Raw genomic sequence first — 16,671 nt, forward strand, 5'->3', positions numbered from 1 at the left:
CCTTTTTCCTATCTGAAAATTCAGAAACAAGGCTGATGGGCAAGAGTTACCCAGGAGTTCTGGATGGGTGACCACATCTGGAGCTATGGAATTGCTAAGAGAAGCTAAGCATAATGCTGCACATCTGTAATCCCTCATGCAATGCTGAAGCACAAGAACAGGTTAAGTTTGAGATTATCTTGGGTCACACAGAGAGTTCCAAGTTAGCCTGGAGTATTACCTTTTCTTAAATCAAGATTATCAAACGCACGCACACACACACCCCCACACACACACACCACAGTGAAGCACAGTTAGAGCCTCTCATTGAATCAATTTCTGTGGCCCATCATTTTCAATTGTATGGATAACCACTGTGAACAGAAGTGTGTAGTTGGAATAAATTAAATCCACTAAACAATGATAGTAAAGGGAATGAACGACTACACAAACTTATGCTAAATAATAATAAAATCGTTTGAACATTTTTTGAAGTTGCTGGTTGGCAGAAGTACAGTTATGGGCTTTTGAATGAGATGATCAATATTAACTATGGACAGGAAAAGAAGACCTAGGTCTTAAAGTGCCTTATGGGTGTTGAAATAATTATAATCACCACCATTTATTGATTATTAATTCTGGTCTAGACCTGATTTTAGGATCTTAGAATATTATCTTTACTCCATACAGTAACCGCAGGAAGTGAAAAATACAGGGAATACTAAGCAACTCATTTATTTAGAAAGCCCCATGGTTAGGGGCTTGGCAAACCTGAAATGGAAGTGGTTTTACATGCTATCAAGTTCAGCATGTAAAAAAGGGGAAGATTCCATACGGAGTTTTCTTATATAAGCTATCCTGAGATATAGTTATGAAATAACGGTTTACTTTAAGCTAATAGCATAACTTTGATATAACTTCTTCTAGTCAGTGGTAGACAATTATGCCACATTCAAGAGTGCTTTATCCCACTGCTAATGAGGGCTCTCTCAACTAACAGCTGGTGAATTCCTAACCTTTTTTGGTTATACATTTTACTCTCCTGTCTCACTGTTTTATTTCAATTAAGTTACCTGTTATTTTTAAAGTTCTATGGACAATTATATCAAACAGGGATAAAGGAAGTTGATTTGCACACAAAGGACAATGTCCACTAAAGCAGAATGCTCCCTGTGGTAATGAGTGTGGTCATTGTGTTCAGAGTGGTAGGATAGTGTGGCAGTTGAGAACGAAAAGTAGAGATCTGGTGCAGGACAGACTTCGAGTTACTATATATGTGGTTTGGGAATAAGTCATTTACATCCTTGTGCCTTAGTTTCACCACCTGTAAAATATTGCTCACCTCATAGAATATGGGAGTAAATGAGTTCATATAAAGAATGTATTGAGAAGAGCTGTAGATGCACAGTAAGTGGTACTGAATAAATGAGTGTGAAAGGTTTAGATTCATTCTCTCACTGAAGCTTCACTATATTGTATAATGAAATTCATGTTATATTTATTAAATAAATGATTACTAGATGAGCATCATAACAACTGTCCTGTTGATAACCAATCAGATTGCAAGTATTCAAACTCAAATTGTCAGTTTCTCTTCTCTCTCTCTCCCTCTCTCTCTATATATACAGTTATATGTATGATGTATGTATGCATATACACATACATTATATAGCATATTATAAATATATAATGTATTGCATATATTGCATATATTATATGTGTATAATATAAAATGCTCTATACACTATTATCAACTTCATACATATATCGTATATACAAACATAGCATGTATATATATACATATACATGTATATAGATATATAATATATGTATATATAATATGTATGTATGTGTGTTATAATAAAACATTTTATGCTTAAAATAAAATCATGAAAAATTGTGTAGTCTTAAGATTCATAAAAATATGTTTTCTTGAATTTATGTTTCAAGTTGAGTCTTTTGACGATAATTTAAATACAAACAATAAATAAATATTTCTTGTCATAAGTTGGGAATGTTTAATGTGTCCACATGCAGAGAGTAGGAAGAAATTATTTTAATGTCATCTAGGAGTGGATCATAATGCTTGGAGTAATATTCTATATTTTAAAAGAACTTTTCAGTTTTCCAAATGTTGTTACATGTATTATCTTTGAGGTTCATGATAACTTTGAAGTAAATAACACCAATAATATTCTCCTTATTTTACAAATGAAAGACTTGGGCTTAAAAAGAGAAATGGCATATACCAAACCAATCATCCAGGAGTAAAATAATTTTAAACCAATTATAGAAGTCTAAAAATATAAACACTTAAGCAGTAACAACATGAAGTTATTTCAACAGCACCATACCATGTTCAGGTTTTTATAATAAAGCTAGATAAAATGTAGAAATGAGTAAAATGTATTAATTCACAAGACTCAGTCGGGAGCTTATGCACATGTGTTTGTAGATTCCTCAAAATAGGAGGGCTAGTAGTAATCATTAATCCATTCTGTGTGAAGAGAAGAAACTTTTAAAAAACTAATCAAAAGCTACATCATTTTAAGGTGGAAACATGTTTCACCAATATTTGTTGAGTGCAAGTAGATTAATATTAAAATCAGATGCTCAACAAACCCAAGCAATATGGCCACCTTGAGTCTAATCCAGAGTGGAACGCAATATCCCATGAGTTTAACCTGACCCACGTAAGGATCCACCCCTGGATGCTGGGGTGTTCTGAGAAGTCTATTCAATAGCTGATGGTAAAAGAACAGTATCTGGATTATTTCAGGACCTGACACTTAAAGCATTTAGGGAGCTAACCAGTGACTTTAAAAGTTAGAGATGGACAGATAGCTTAATAGGAACTGGACAAAGAATTAGAAATTAGAACAAAATATACATCATATTGGCAGGTAGTAGATGAAGATGCAGTTCATTTTTCTAAAATGAACTCCTCCTTCTCTGTACATCTTTTAAGATTTCTTCTATCTCCACTGTCTACCAGGATAGGATCATGGTCCATGCATTATTTCTATGTCAGTGTCATCCAAATGACAGTAACCTATACTAGTTGCCTGTGTTCCACACCCTTTCAATTATTGCATGCTGGTGCTTCAATGATTGTTATGTAGACCCAGTTCCAATAAATACTCACAAAGTTGGTGTTATCATATATAATCTTCCAGAAATTTTCATACAATTACATTTCAGTAAACTATAGCATCATTTCCCCATTGGCTCATGCAAGAAATTTTAGTGATATGTCTAAATTTCCTTAACGTTATTTTACCTTTATCTAATCATTCCCCAATCCTAGAAGTCTGTATCTTTAAAATTTTTAAACTGGATTACCCCCACTATTACTCTCAGTTATCAGGGTTTAAATTACTCTAGAATAAATGATTATATTTATCTTTGCTCATTCAGATGATCCACAAAAAAGACATGTTTAATAAGTCTGTTTGGTTATAGCATTCGTATGCGAAGACCTTCAGTTTTCTCCTGTTGTCCTAAAGATGAAGTCTGAACTCATTCTTTCAGATTTATTCCTGTATATATGTGTGTCTGTGTCATTATATTCTGTATATGTGAGGGTGCCTGTAGAGACCAGAGGACGTTATCAGATCCATTGGAATTGGAGTTTCAAGTGATTAAAAACCATCCTATGTGGGTGCTGGGAGCTGAATCTGGATCTTCTGCAAGTTCAGTATGTGCTTCTGATTTCTGAGCCATCTCTGAAGCTCTAAAACCTTAACTCATTTTGTGTGAAATATAAGCTCCTTTCTGACTTGGTCTTTGTTAACCTGGGTCACTCCAAAGTTTACATCCCCATGTTGTTTGTGCTTTGGAGAAACATTTTAACATTCCGGAATATTCCTCATCCCTCTGTAGCTAGATTAAAATATTCTTGTGTTCTCACTGTACTTTCTCATACTTACTTTTAATGCAACACTTTTCATAGCTCATTGAAATTGTTAAACTCATTAAATAGTGAACACTGAACTCATTAGGAGAAGAAGAAATGAAATGCTTTTTATTGTTTTTGTGCATTTCTGGCACTTCTCAAAGAAGTTGGCACGTAATCATGATCAGCCAATATTAGTTGAGTAAAGAGAATGAGTCTTGGGAGAAGTCACACTTACTTCCAAACACTGTGCAGAGTGACAGTCTAATAATGGCTATGGTTCTAATGACCCGGTGCCTTAGAGACCAAATCTTTAGCGTGAACCTCTTCAACAGCAGCAGAGCAGCAGCAGTAGCAGCAGCAGCAGCAGCAGCAGTAGCAGCAGCAGCAGCAGCAGCAGCAGCAGCAGCAGTAGCAGCAGCAGCAGCAGCAGCAGCTTTCCAATGTGGTGGCAGCCAAGTACAGCTGATTTTAGAAACAGATGATAGATGTGCTGTACATATTAGATTTTTATTCCTTTGTGCTTATTCCTAGAACAATAATTAAGGGGTTTGCTCTATGGTGACTGAGAGATGCTCTTATGCCATATCTCACAAGTTTACTTCAATGACCTAGTCTCATCCCTCAAAAGATTCATATGTAATAAATTACTCCCGGGATGGAAGCAAAGGAAGAGATGGTGCTACCAGGCAGAATCAGGCAAGTTTGCAGATCTTACACTATTGATTTAATTGAGATATACATACCTTTTATTTTGTTTTTGAAATGTCTTATTTTTTAATTGGGTATTTTACATATTTACATTTCAAATGTTATCTTTTTCCCAGTTCCCCTTTTCCTCATACTCCCTCCTGCTACTTCTATGAGGATGCTCCCTCTCCCACCCACCCATTCCCACCTCAATACCCTGGCATTCCCACAAACTGGGGGAAGGAATCTTCACAGAACCAAAAGCTTCTCCTCCAATTGATGCTGGACTATGAAATTCTCTGCTACATTTGTGCATTGAGCCATGGGTCCTTCCATGTGTACTCTTTGGTTGGTAGTTTAGTCCCTGGGAGCTCTGGGGTGTGTGGTTGGTTGATATTGTTCTTCCTATGGGGTCACAAACCCCTTCAGCTCCTTCTGTTCTTTCTCTAACTCCTCCATTGGGGTGCCCATGCCAGTCTGATGGTTAGCACCAAGCATCTCCATCTGTATCAGTAAGGCTTTGGCAGGGCCTCTTAGGAAGCTCCTGTCATCAAGTACTTCTTGGCATCAGCAACAGTGACTGGGTTTGGTGGCTGCAGATGGGATGTATCTCCAGGTGGGGCAGTCTCTGGATGGCCTTTCCTTCAGCCTCTGCTCCACTCTTTGTCCACGTATTTCTTCCAATGAGTATTTTGTTCCCCCTTCTAAGAAGGACTGAAGCATCCACATTCTGATCTTCCTTCTTCTTGAGCTTCATATGGTCTGTGAATTCTATCTTGTGTATTCCAGTGAGGGCATACCATGCGTGTTCTTTTGTGAATGGGTGACCTCACTCAAGATGATGAGTTTTACATAGTGAAAATTAGAATTCCTCCCTTTTTTTCCACATGGAAACGTTTAATGAGAGAAGAAGAGTAGAAGAGGGGAGAAGTAAAGGCTGGCCCTGAGCATGTAGAGGGAAGGGGTGAGAGGAATGGGGAGAGAAGGAACAAAGGGGAAGAGGGCACGAGAGCAGAGAAGAGAGCAAGAGAGCTAGAGTCCATTAAAAACAATACATAGGTAAGGTAGGTACATATTTCTATTGGCCAGCCACACAGGGAAAAATCTGTTTTAGTTCATTTAGAAGTATCAGGGTGAAAAACCCACCCACGGGCATGAGGTGAATTATGTTTCCTTCCCCATACTTAATCCTTTGGCTATTACTTTGATCACCAGTACAAATCCTAATTAAGGTTTCATCTGATAATTTGATTTCATCATAAAAATCTATTCTGAATCAGGAGCTTTGCCTCGTTAATTCTCGGCATTAATGAAAATCACTAATCTAACGGATAAACAGGCAATGGAAAAGTCAAATAATAACTTTCATGTTTTCAGGAATGTTTTGGTTTAAGGATTTAGGGGCCTCTACTATGAAGAAAGATTGAGATGTAAATTTAACTGTGAGAGAAAAATAAAACTTTGCAAGTGGGAATGGAAACCAGGAAAATGGCATTGCTGTATTAAAAATGCTATAATTTCTAATGCTGCAAACCTCCAAAGTGTTGTAGTTTCCTTCCCAAATGCAAGAAAGGTCAGATTTATAGGATAAAGACAGGTAATATTCTGAGAGTCGAAGCTGGGCACTTCTTTTGTTCCACATGCTCTTGTTCTATGACTTCTGGGTTTGTAAGAAGATACCTCACCTGTGAGTCAGATTAATGTCAAATTAATCAAGACTATATTTTTTCATCTGGCACCAATGAAGAAATTAGGGAAGTAAATGATAAATTTATCTTTTTGAAACCCCACGAGTTTGGGAAAATTAAAAAAGACTTTTACCAAATTCCCCAAATATCCAGAGCTAATAGCAGTGCTAGCATATTAACAGAAATAGTATGTTATTAAGGTGTGTGCAGTAGGATGAAGCCACATTTATATTACAGAATTTAATTAAGTATGAGAAGAAAAGAGAACCAAGAGTAACATAGAGGAGATAATATCAACGTATGAGAAAATGGGACAGAGAAAAGCTCCTGGGGGTGGGGCTATGATTCACTATTTTGAATATTGCTGTACAACACTGTAATTCTTACTGCATATAGATAATATCTACTATTTGCTTTCATTTCATTTTATTGTTATATCAATTATTGAAATGCTTGTTTGTTTTATATCACTTAATTACAAAAATGCAGAAAAGCACACATGAAACATCTTTGCACAAATATGCCCTCAAAAACTAATATATGCTACGGTGCACAGTTTCCCCCTGAAAAGTCACTGCTTCTAACTTTTCAACTCATGTTTTATAAGACTGTGCATAGATACTTCAGCCCTATTCATGAGAAAATCTCTTCTTTTCAAGTAAAGAATCTAGAGAGTGGGGTAGGAAATGCAATCTATTTAGAATTATAGAAAGATATTAATGATGGGAAGGACACTGCCTATTAAAGCCTTCAGGAATACTTTTTGAAAGACTTTTGCATCTTGTGGCTGCTTTGAAGTGAATGTAAATCATCAGTCATTGAACATTTTAACAGTAAATGAGTCTCTTGCCCAAAGTATACAGCTAAGAACCGCAGTGTTTATTGGTTTCTAAAATTGGTGTCTGTTTCTCAGAAAGGTTAAAAATGTAAGAAGACTTTTTAGGGAAACAAGGCAGAAAATATAATGAAAAAGTATTTATCCTCCATTGTCACTGTTTCTTAGTGTGAGGAAAGAACCTCATTATTATGAGAAAGTGTGTGTGTGTGTGTGTGTGTGTGTGTGTGTGTTTGTATGTCCTGTAATTGCACAAGTGTACACAAAGGCAAGGGTTGTGAAGGAAATACACAGTACTACAAGTTCTCTCTCTCTCTCTCTCTCTCTCTCTCTCTCTCTGTCTCTCTCTCTCTTTCTCTTTCCTCTCCCCCTCTCTCTCTCATTTTAGGATTCTCTCTTTTCTAGAAAGAACACAGCAATTTTTATGCATATAACACACTAGAAATTGAAAGTATCCTCTTAAAAATAGTATTTGGATTTGTCTCTTTTTTTTGCCAGATACAGTCTAAGCTATATCTAAGCATGAATAGCTTAAATCATGTACATTGGGCTTTAAACACAATATGTCTAAATGTAAAATAGTTATAGAAATAGAACAGTGGGGTTATATAATATATTCTTCATTGCAGTAGTGAAGTAAACAACCATCACACACACCTCTCTGTGGGTCTCTTTCTCTACCACTCAATAAACAACTTAAATTTTAGATACAGGAATTTTCTCAGACTAATGGCTTCTATGAAGTCCAATTACCAATAAAATCACTGTATATTGCTACCAAACTGAAGCAAAATAATAAATGCTTATTTACAGTTTTCTGTCTATAGTTATGCTCTTATAATATGGTCAAAAGATGTAGTATAAAGTCAGATTATCAGATCTATAGTGACACAAATACCTGCTCCAAGATAAACACTCTTCCTAGATCCTATAAGATGATAGAAAGATGAAGAAAAAGTACATTGTATTATATATAATATATTATATATAAATATTCCAACATAATTAAGTCAGTCAGAAGTAGTGTAGATAATGATTTAGATTCTGAGTAGCATTGATTTGAAGTCAAGCACTACAACTTTCTTGCTATGGGTCACTTGAGCATCTTTATTTTCTTATCTCAAACGCATATCTTTATTTTATCTGACAAAGAACATTAATGGTACATTAAAGGCTTAATCTATCTTATAGCCAAGGAAATATAATTATTTTGTATATATCTGTCAATATTGCAAATATTATAATAAGCAGAGCAAATCCATACACGTAGGTAATGTACAAATGCATGGTGTACAAATAATTCATCACCATATAACCACGTGGAGTTAATTAAATCTGTTAGAAAGAGAGACATTGTAAAACTGTGGTACTGAAGTAGAAAAATCCAATAACAAATTGAATGGTAAAACTGGCTAAAATATATGGACCAAAATTTTATATTTATATTTGGGTCTTTCTGAATTCTTTTAAAATAAACAGTAAATATTTAGAATATTTTACAAAAATAAGTGTGTTGGAGAACCCTGTAGTAAGGTAGCAGTTTCCATTACTCAAAGGCTTTTTGAGTTTGTCACAAAATGGGAGACTCCCTTTCTTTTTTTTTAACAATGTAATTATATTATAATTTAAAAAATAAAAAAATATTATACAATTAACTACTCAAGCATACATACAAAATACGAATAATAAAAGCATAAAGAAAAATCTCTCTCTCTTTTTTTTATTTACATTTCAAATGTTATTCCTTTTCCCGGTTTCCTGTTCATAACTCCCCTATCCCATCAATCCTCCCATTTTTCTATGGGGTGTTCCCCACTCCTGTGCACACCACTTCCTACCTCCCTGCCCTGACATTCCCCTACACTGGGGGTCCAGCCTTGGCCGGGCCAAGAGCTTCCCCTTCCATTGTTGTTCAACAAGGACATCCTCTGCTACATATGCAGCAGGAGCCATGGGTCTATCCATGTGTACTCTTTGGTAGTTTAGTACCTGGGAGCTCTGGTTGGTTGCTATTGTTCTTATGGGGTTGCAAACCCATTCAGCTCCTTCAATCTTTTATCTAACTCCTCCAAAGGGGACCCCATTCTCAGTTCAATGGTTGGCTGCGAGAATACTTCCTTGTATTTGTCATGCTCTGGCAGAGCCTGTCAGCAGACAGCTTTATCAGGTTCCTGTCTCCATGTACTTCTTGGCTTCAGCAATAATGCCTGGGTTTGGTGGCTGTATGAGTATGGGCTGGATCCCCAGGTGAGGCAGTCTCTGGACGGCCTTTCCTTCAGTTTCTGCTCCAACCTTTGTCTCTATATTTCCTCCTATTAATATTTTTGGTCCTCCTTCTAAGAAAGACTAAGCATCCACACTTTGGTTGTCCTTCTTCTTGAGCTTCATGTGGTTTTTTTATTGTATCTTGGGTAATCTGAGCTCTGGGGTAATATACACTTATCAGTAAGTGCATACCATGTGTGTGGTTTGGTTTTTTGTTTTCTGTTTTTTGTTTTGTTGTTGTTGTTGTTTTCTTTTTTGTTTCTTTTACTGTTTTTTTTCTTGTGATTGGGTTACCTCACTCAGGATGATATCTTCTAGTTCCATCTATATGCCTAAGAATTTCATGAAGTCATTGTTTTTGATAGCTGAGTAGTACTCCATTGTGTAGATGTACCGCATTTTCTGTATTCATTCCTCTGTTGAAGGGCATCTGGGTTCTTTCCAGCTTCTGGATATTATAAATGAGACTGCTTTGAACATAGTGGAGTATGCATCTTTGTTATATGTTGGAGCATCTTTTGGGTATATGCCCAGGAGTGGTATAGCTGGGTCCTCAAGTAGTACTATGTCCAGACTGATATCCAGAGTGGTTCTACCAGCTTGCAATTCCAGCAACAATGGAAGAGTGTACCTTTTCCCCCACATCCTTACCAGAATCTGTTTTCATCTGATTTTTTTTAAACACTTTTTTAAAAAAATTACATTTTTCATTAGATATATTTCTTTACTTATATTTCAAATGTTACTCCCTTTCCAGGTTTCCTGTCCATTAAACCCCATCCCCTCCCTCTCCCCCGTACGGGTATTCCCCCCATCTACCCCCCTTACTGCCCCCCATATTCCCCTGCACTTGGCAGGACCAAGGGCTTCCCCTTCTGTTCGTGCCCCAACAAGGCTATTCTCTGCTACATATGCAGTTGGAGCCGTGGGTCAGGCCATGTAGTGGTTTAGTCCCTGGAAGCTCTGGTTGGTTGGCATTGTTGTTCTTATGGGGTTGCAAGCTCCTTCAACTTTTTCAATCCTTCTTTCAATTCTCCCACGGGGGTCCTGTTCTCAATTCAGTGGTTTGCTGCTAGCATTTGACATCTGTACTGGACATGCTCTGGATGTGTCTATCAGGAGAGATCTATATCCGGTCCCTTTCAGCATGCATTTTTTTAACTTCATCAATCTTATCTAGTTTTGGCGGCTGTATGTATATGGACCACATGTGAGACAGGCTCTGAATGGCCATTCCTTGAATCGCTGCTCTAAAGTTTGCTTCCATATCCCCTCCTATGGATATTTTTACCCCCTTTAAGAAGCAGTGGGAGTATCCACATTTTGGTCATCCTTCTTCTTGAGCTTCCTGTGGTCTGTGAATTGCATCTTGGGCAGTTCCATCCTTTGGGCTAATATCAATGAGTGTAGACCAAGTGTGTTTTCTGTGATTGGGTTACCTCACTCAGGATGATATTTTCTAGTTTATCTGTAAATCAGTCTGTAGGTTCCTCAGAAAATTGGACATAGTACTACTTGAGGACCCAGCTATACCACTCCTGGGCATATACCCAAAAGATGCTCCAACATACAACAAAGACACATGCTCCACTATGTTCATAGCAGCCTTATTTAAAATAGCCAGAAGCTGGAAAGAACCCATATGCCCTTCAACAGAGGAATGGATTCAAAAAATGTGGTACATCTACACAATGGAGTGCTACTCAGCTATCAAAAACAATGACTTCATGAAATTTACCTGAGTTTTTGATCTTAGCTATTCTGGCTTGTGTGAGGTGGAATTTCAGGGTTGTTTTGAATTGCATTTCTCTGATGACTAAGGATGTTAGACATTTCTTTAGGTGCTTCTCAGCTATTCTATATTCTTCAGTTGAGAATTCTTTTCTTAGCTCTGTACCCCATTTTTAATAGGGTTATTTGCTCTCTCGAGTCAAACTTTTTGAGTTCTTTGTATCTATTGGATATAGCCCTCTATCAGATGTAGGATTGGTAAGATCTTTCCCCAATGTATTGGTTCCCATTTTGTCCTATTGACAATGTCTTTTGCCTTACAGAAGCTTTGAAATTTTATGAGATCCCATTTGTCGATTTTTGATGTTAGAGCATAAGCCATTGGTGTTCTGTTTAGGCAATTTTTCCCTGTGCCTATATGTTCGAGCCTCTTCCCCACTTTCTCTTCTATTCGTTTCATTGCAATTGGTTTTATGAGAAAGTCATTGATCCACTTGTACTTGAACTTTGTATAGGTCAAAGAAAATGGGTCAACTTGCATTCTTCTGCATGCTAACTCCAGTTGAACTAGCACCATTTGTTGAAAATGTCGTCTTTTTTCCACTGGAGGTTTTTACTTCCTTTGTCAAAGAGAAAATGACAATCAATATGTGGGCTAATTTCTGTGTCTTCAATTCTATCCCACTGATCTACCAATGCCATACAGTGTTTATCACTATTGCTCTCTAATACAGCTTGAGGTAAAGGATAGTTTTTCTCCTAGAAGTTCTTTTATTGTTGAGGATAGTTTTCATTATCCTGGGTTTTTTGTTATTCCAAATGAATTTACAAATTGCTCCTTCCAACTCTATTAAGAATTGAGTTGGAATTTTGATGGGGATTGGATTGAAACTGTAGGTTGCTTTTGGCAAAATGGCCATTGGTACTATATTAATCCTGCCAATCCATGAGCATGGGAGGTCTTTCCATCTTCTGAGATTTTCTTTAATTTCTTTCTTTAGAGACTAAGTTCTTGTCATACAGATCTTTCACTTACTTGGTTAGAGTCACACCAAGGTATTTTATATTATTTGTGACTATTGTGAGGGATGTTGTTTCCCTCATCTCTTCCTCATACTGTTTATCCTTTGAGTAGAGGAAGGCTACTGGTTTGTGTTAATTTTATATCCAGCCACTTTGCTGAAGCCATTTTATCTGTTGTGGGAGTTGTCTGGTGGAACTTTTGGGGGTCACTTAAGAATACTATCATACTGTTCTCAGTAGGTAGGGAGAGAGTGGGCAGCCTTTTCTAGTCCATGATTTCCATGGGATTCCTTCAAGTTTATCTCCATTTAGTTTGAGTTGGCTACTGGTTTGCTGTATATTGCTTTTACTATGTTTAGGTATGGGCTTTAAATTCCTGATCTTTCCAAGAGTTTTAACATGAAGGGGTGTTAAATTTGTCAAATGCTTTCTCAGCATCTAATGAGATGACCATGTGGTTTTTTTTCCTTTGAATTTGTTTATATAGTGGATTACCTTGATGGATTTCCATATACTGAACCATCCCTGCATCCCTGGGATGAAGCCTACTTGATTATGTTGTATGATCATTTTGTTATGTTCTTGGATTCAGTTTGTGAGAATTTTATTAAGTATTTTGTATAGATATTCACAAGGGAAATTGATCTGAAGTCCTCTTTCTTCACTGGGTCTTTGTGTGGTTTAGGTATACGCATAATTGTGGTTTCATAGAAGGAATTGGGTAGTGTTTCTTCAGATTCTATTATGTGTAATAGTTTGGACAATATTGGTATTAGGTCTTTCTATAAAGGTCTGATAGAATTCTACAAGACAGATCCCAGGTACCAAAGTTAAATCAAGATCAGATAAACCATCTAAACAGTCCCATAACTTCTAAAGAAATAGAAGCAGTCATTAAAAGTATCCCAACCCTAAAGAGCCCAAGACCAGATAATTTTAATGCAGAAACACAAACTTAAATTAGGATGAAATCAGGTTCTATATTGAATCATAATCTCCCTGGATCTAGTGGTCAATATTTTTAACTTGAAAGTATATAGAGACAAACTTGGGCATACCTGTGAACATTATTTATTACTAGGTTAACTAAAGACAGTAGACTGACATTAATTTTCTTTTTCTTTTCTATTTTTCAGAGCTGGGGACCGAACCCAGGGCCTTGTGCTTGCTAGGCAAGCACTCTACCACTGAGCTAAATCCCCAACCCCCGACTGACATTAATTTTATGTGGCATCTTTTTATGTGTTGAGTTGGATCTTGAAATAAAGAATACAATGTGAGCTAAGTATATGCATTTATCTCTCTCTGGTTTTGCACTCTGGGTACAATGTGGCCAGCTACCTTAAGCTCCTGATATCTAGAGTTCTCTTCTCTGGTGGACTGTATTCTTGACCTGTAAATCAAAACAAATAATTCATTCCATAATTTATTTTTTACAAGTATTTATTGTAGCAAACACATAAGAAATTAACATTCTCAATATCTGTCATCTTTTATACTTTCAATACCATGAACTTAGTCCAATAGAAAATAAGGTCTTATCCCAAATCTTAGTCTAATAGAAAAAATTATGTTGGATTTCTCACTGATAAGATAAAATAAATGAATATATAAAGTAGAAATATTCTACTACTGTGGGCTTGTTCAGTTAAAGGAAATCTAGAGAGGTACACACAAAGCTTCTGACTGGGATTCTACCTTACTTTTAAATATGAATGATAGACTACCTTGTCAATTTACTAGAAATAAGTATTCTACAATTCACGAAATATAAAAACTCAAGATAGAAAAGTATGGCTAAGAAATTTGGATAAAAATGAAGCCAATGAGAAGTTGAAAGAAAAAATCAGATGCACTCTGAGATTTCTCAAAATGTTAAGAACATTTTCAATTACAAAGTTATAGAATTTAGGTATGTAGAAAGAAGAACCATAAATTAAGTAGACAATGAAGCCATTATGGAGGTGGATTCTGAGGATGATGTGCAATGTAATCAGATGCTACCTTCTTCTGAGATATAAAAATCTACAGTCTTTACTTCTCTTTAGAAAATGTATATACTTCTCCACATCCACAGCCCCAATGCATAGAGAAAAAAGAACCTGAGAATGTGACTGTCTAAAGCAAGGTTCTGTCTGAAACAATTTGAGTTGCTTCAAATACACTTTCGTGAACCTCTAAATAAATTGTTTACATTCCAAAGAATGTAAACAGATAGATATATTAAATGGCATAAATATTGGTAGAAGTTGCTTCTTTGTAAGTAGCATAAACATAGAATGTTAATAATGAAAATGTAAGCTTTTAGAATGACAGATATTGTGAAAATCAGTAATATGTTATTTCTCAGGAACCCACACACACAGTAGTTTTTATAAAATATAGACGGGTTTTAATTTCAACAAAAGAATGTAGAAATGTGGTATTCTATTAAGAATTGAACCATAGTTATATGAGAATACAAATTTTAATACAGCATATGAGTGATCTAGGAAATATTATAGATGATAATAGAAAGCTAGACATTTCTAGGCATGCCTGAAATGTCTGTAAACTAGAGGATTAAGAATTTTTAGCCATTCTGGAAATCACAGCGATTTCCAGAGAAGCCTGTGATGCATAGTGAGGCATGTCTCAATGAAATAAACTAACTGTTACTACTCAGTTTGTGGAGTAAACCTGGGAAAGTAGAACCTAAAACTGAGGTGGATTAAAGTCTACAATAGTTTACTTTATTTAGAGCACCAGACAATTTATCTACTGTAGAGGAATTTTAATGCAGCAACATGACATTTCTGGCAAGGAGTCACATCCAAAGAACTTGTAGGTCTATGTGATCTGACTGGAATGCCATACCTTTAATACTTCTGACAGCAATAGAGATGCACCCTTAGTATACACCTTTAATATATCTAACTGTTTATTTAATACCCTTTAGTACACCTAACAGTGAAGAGAAGATAATGTTAGTTTGTAGAAGGAAGCAACCATATTTGAAAGTGACATCTAATCAATAGGGAGACAAAGTGATGAATCACAGAAAGATTTGATGGATGAGTCTGAAATAGGATACTCCCATTTTATAGCAGAACAGACAGGAAAGAGAGACTACTTAGAACAATGAGAATGAGTAAGGTAGGAAGGGCAATTCAGTTAAGTGCAGTGCAGTGCAGTGGAGATGAGTTGAGTTGAGTTCAGTTCAGTGTGTTGAGGCAGTTGAGTTGATTTCAGTGAGACAGTGGTGGGTTTGAGTTTGTGCAGTTCAGTGCAGGTAAGCAAAGGCAGTTGAAGCCAGAAAATAAGAAGGAACCAGAAGATTAGAACAAATTGCCAGAATTAGTTTGAGACATAGCAGATCAATTCAATGAGGAATTGAGAGGATCCAGGTTGAATCAGTCAGCTTGGAGAGGAGTTTGAACCAAAAAGCAGCTGAACCAGCCAGGCAGAGTTCAGAATTAGAAAGAGTGAACTTATTCCTCAGTAAGCCTCGAAAAGGAAAATTACATTTAGTGAATGTAAGTTACTTTTACAGAATATAAGAGCATTCTGAAGGGTAAGCAAGGCATGTGAGCAACTTATATTCAAGTTGTAAGCAATCACAAGGGCAAGGTCACATGAGTTTTAGACTGTATTCAAGCAGGACAATAACTCCTGCATGGAAATATCATTATGATTAACAATGGATAAAATGATGTGTAATCTGAAGCAAAACCCTTTCCTATTTACTACACCTGGGAGTGGCACAAAACACATTCCAAGGATAAATCCATGTTATAGAGGAACTGAAGTTACATTCTCTTGTTTACTTGGAGTTTTCTTACAAGCTCTCAGAAATTTCCTCACACAACTCCATTCACGTGCCATGTTCTGACACAATCAGAAATAAAATATAATATCTAATACCAACTATATATGTCATTGCTTGGTTACTTATGTTTTTCTCATTGAAAACTAATTTTAACATTAAAATGAATTATCTAAATTTTCAGTGCAAATATTCTACCCCATAAAATAAATGGGTAAATATTCCATTCAAATCTATTCCAGCAGGGAACTGAGAATAACATAAAAGAAAAGGGAGATTAAATACAACTCTGCAGGCAAAAAGGATAGAAAGTAGCTGAGATAATCTACTGAAAACTATTGACAAGTCTCAGAGGGCAAGTCTATGAATAGATTGAGGCCACTGGTGTTTGATGTGTGGCATTGATTTGAATTAAGTTTCTGAGCTCCCAGAGACCAATAGATCAAAGGAAAGCAGAATTTCATGACTCCATCCTCTTTTCAATATGCTACTTTTTAAAATCTTTATTATTATTATTATTATTATTTTTAATTTATTTTTTAGAAGCCCATATAGAAGTACTGTTTCTGTTACTGTTCTAATGCTGTGAAGAATCCATATGATGACAGAAACTTATAAAAGGAAGCGTTGTATTAGGGACTTGTTTCGGTTTCAGAGACTCAGTCCATCATCGCTATGGTAGGGATCATGGAAGTGTACAGGAAGACATGGTGCTGGGAAGTTGCTGAGAGTGCTACATCCTGATCTGCAGGCAGTCTTG

General features: G+C 36.2%; 1 long non-coding RNA gene across 1 annotated transcript in view; it reads left to right on the forward strand.

Annotated features, from left to right (window-relative positions):
- The window catches only part of LOC134479376 (uncharacterized), a 99,135-nt gene extending 85,744 nt beyond the window's left edge, over positions 1–13,391 (forward strand). Inside the window, exon 2 of the long non-coding RNA XR_010052651.1 lies at positions 13,243–13,391. This is a non-coding gene — a long non-coding RNA (uncharacterized LOC134479376). The remainder of the gene's footprint in view (positions 1–13,242) is intronic.
- The last annotated feature ends 3,280 nt before the right edge of the window (positions 13,392–16,671 follow it).

The sequence above is a fragment of the Rattus norvegicus genome, chromosome 6 (genome assembly GCF_036323735.1).
Source record: "Rattus norvegicus strain BN/NHsdMcwi chromosome 6, GRCr8, whole genome shotgun sequence".
In the NCBI taxonomy this organism is placed as follows: Eukaryota; Metazoa; Chordata; class Mammalia; order Rodentia; family Muridae; genus Rattus; species Rattus norvegicus.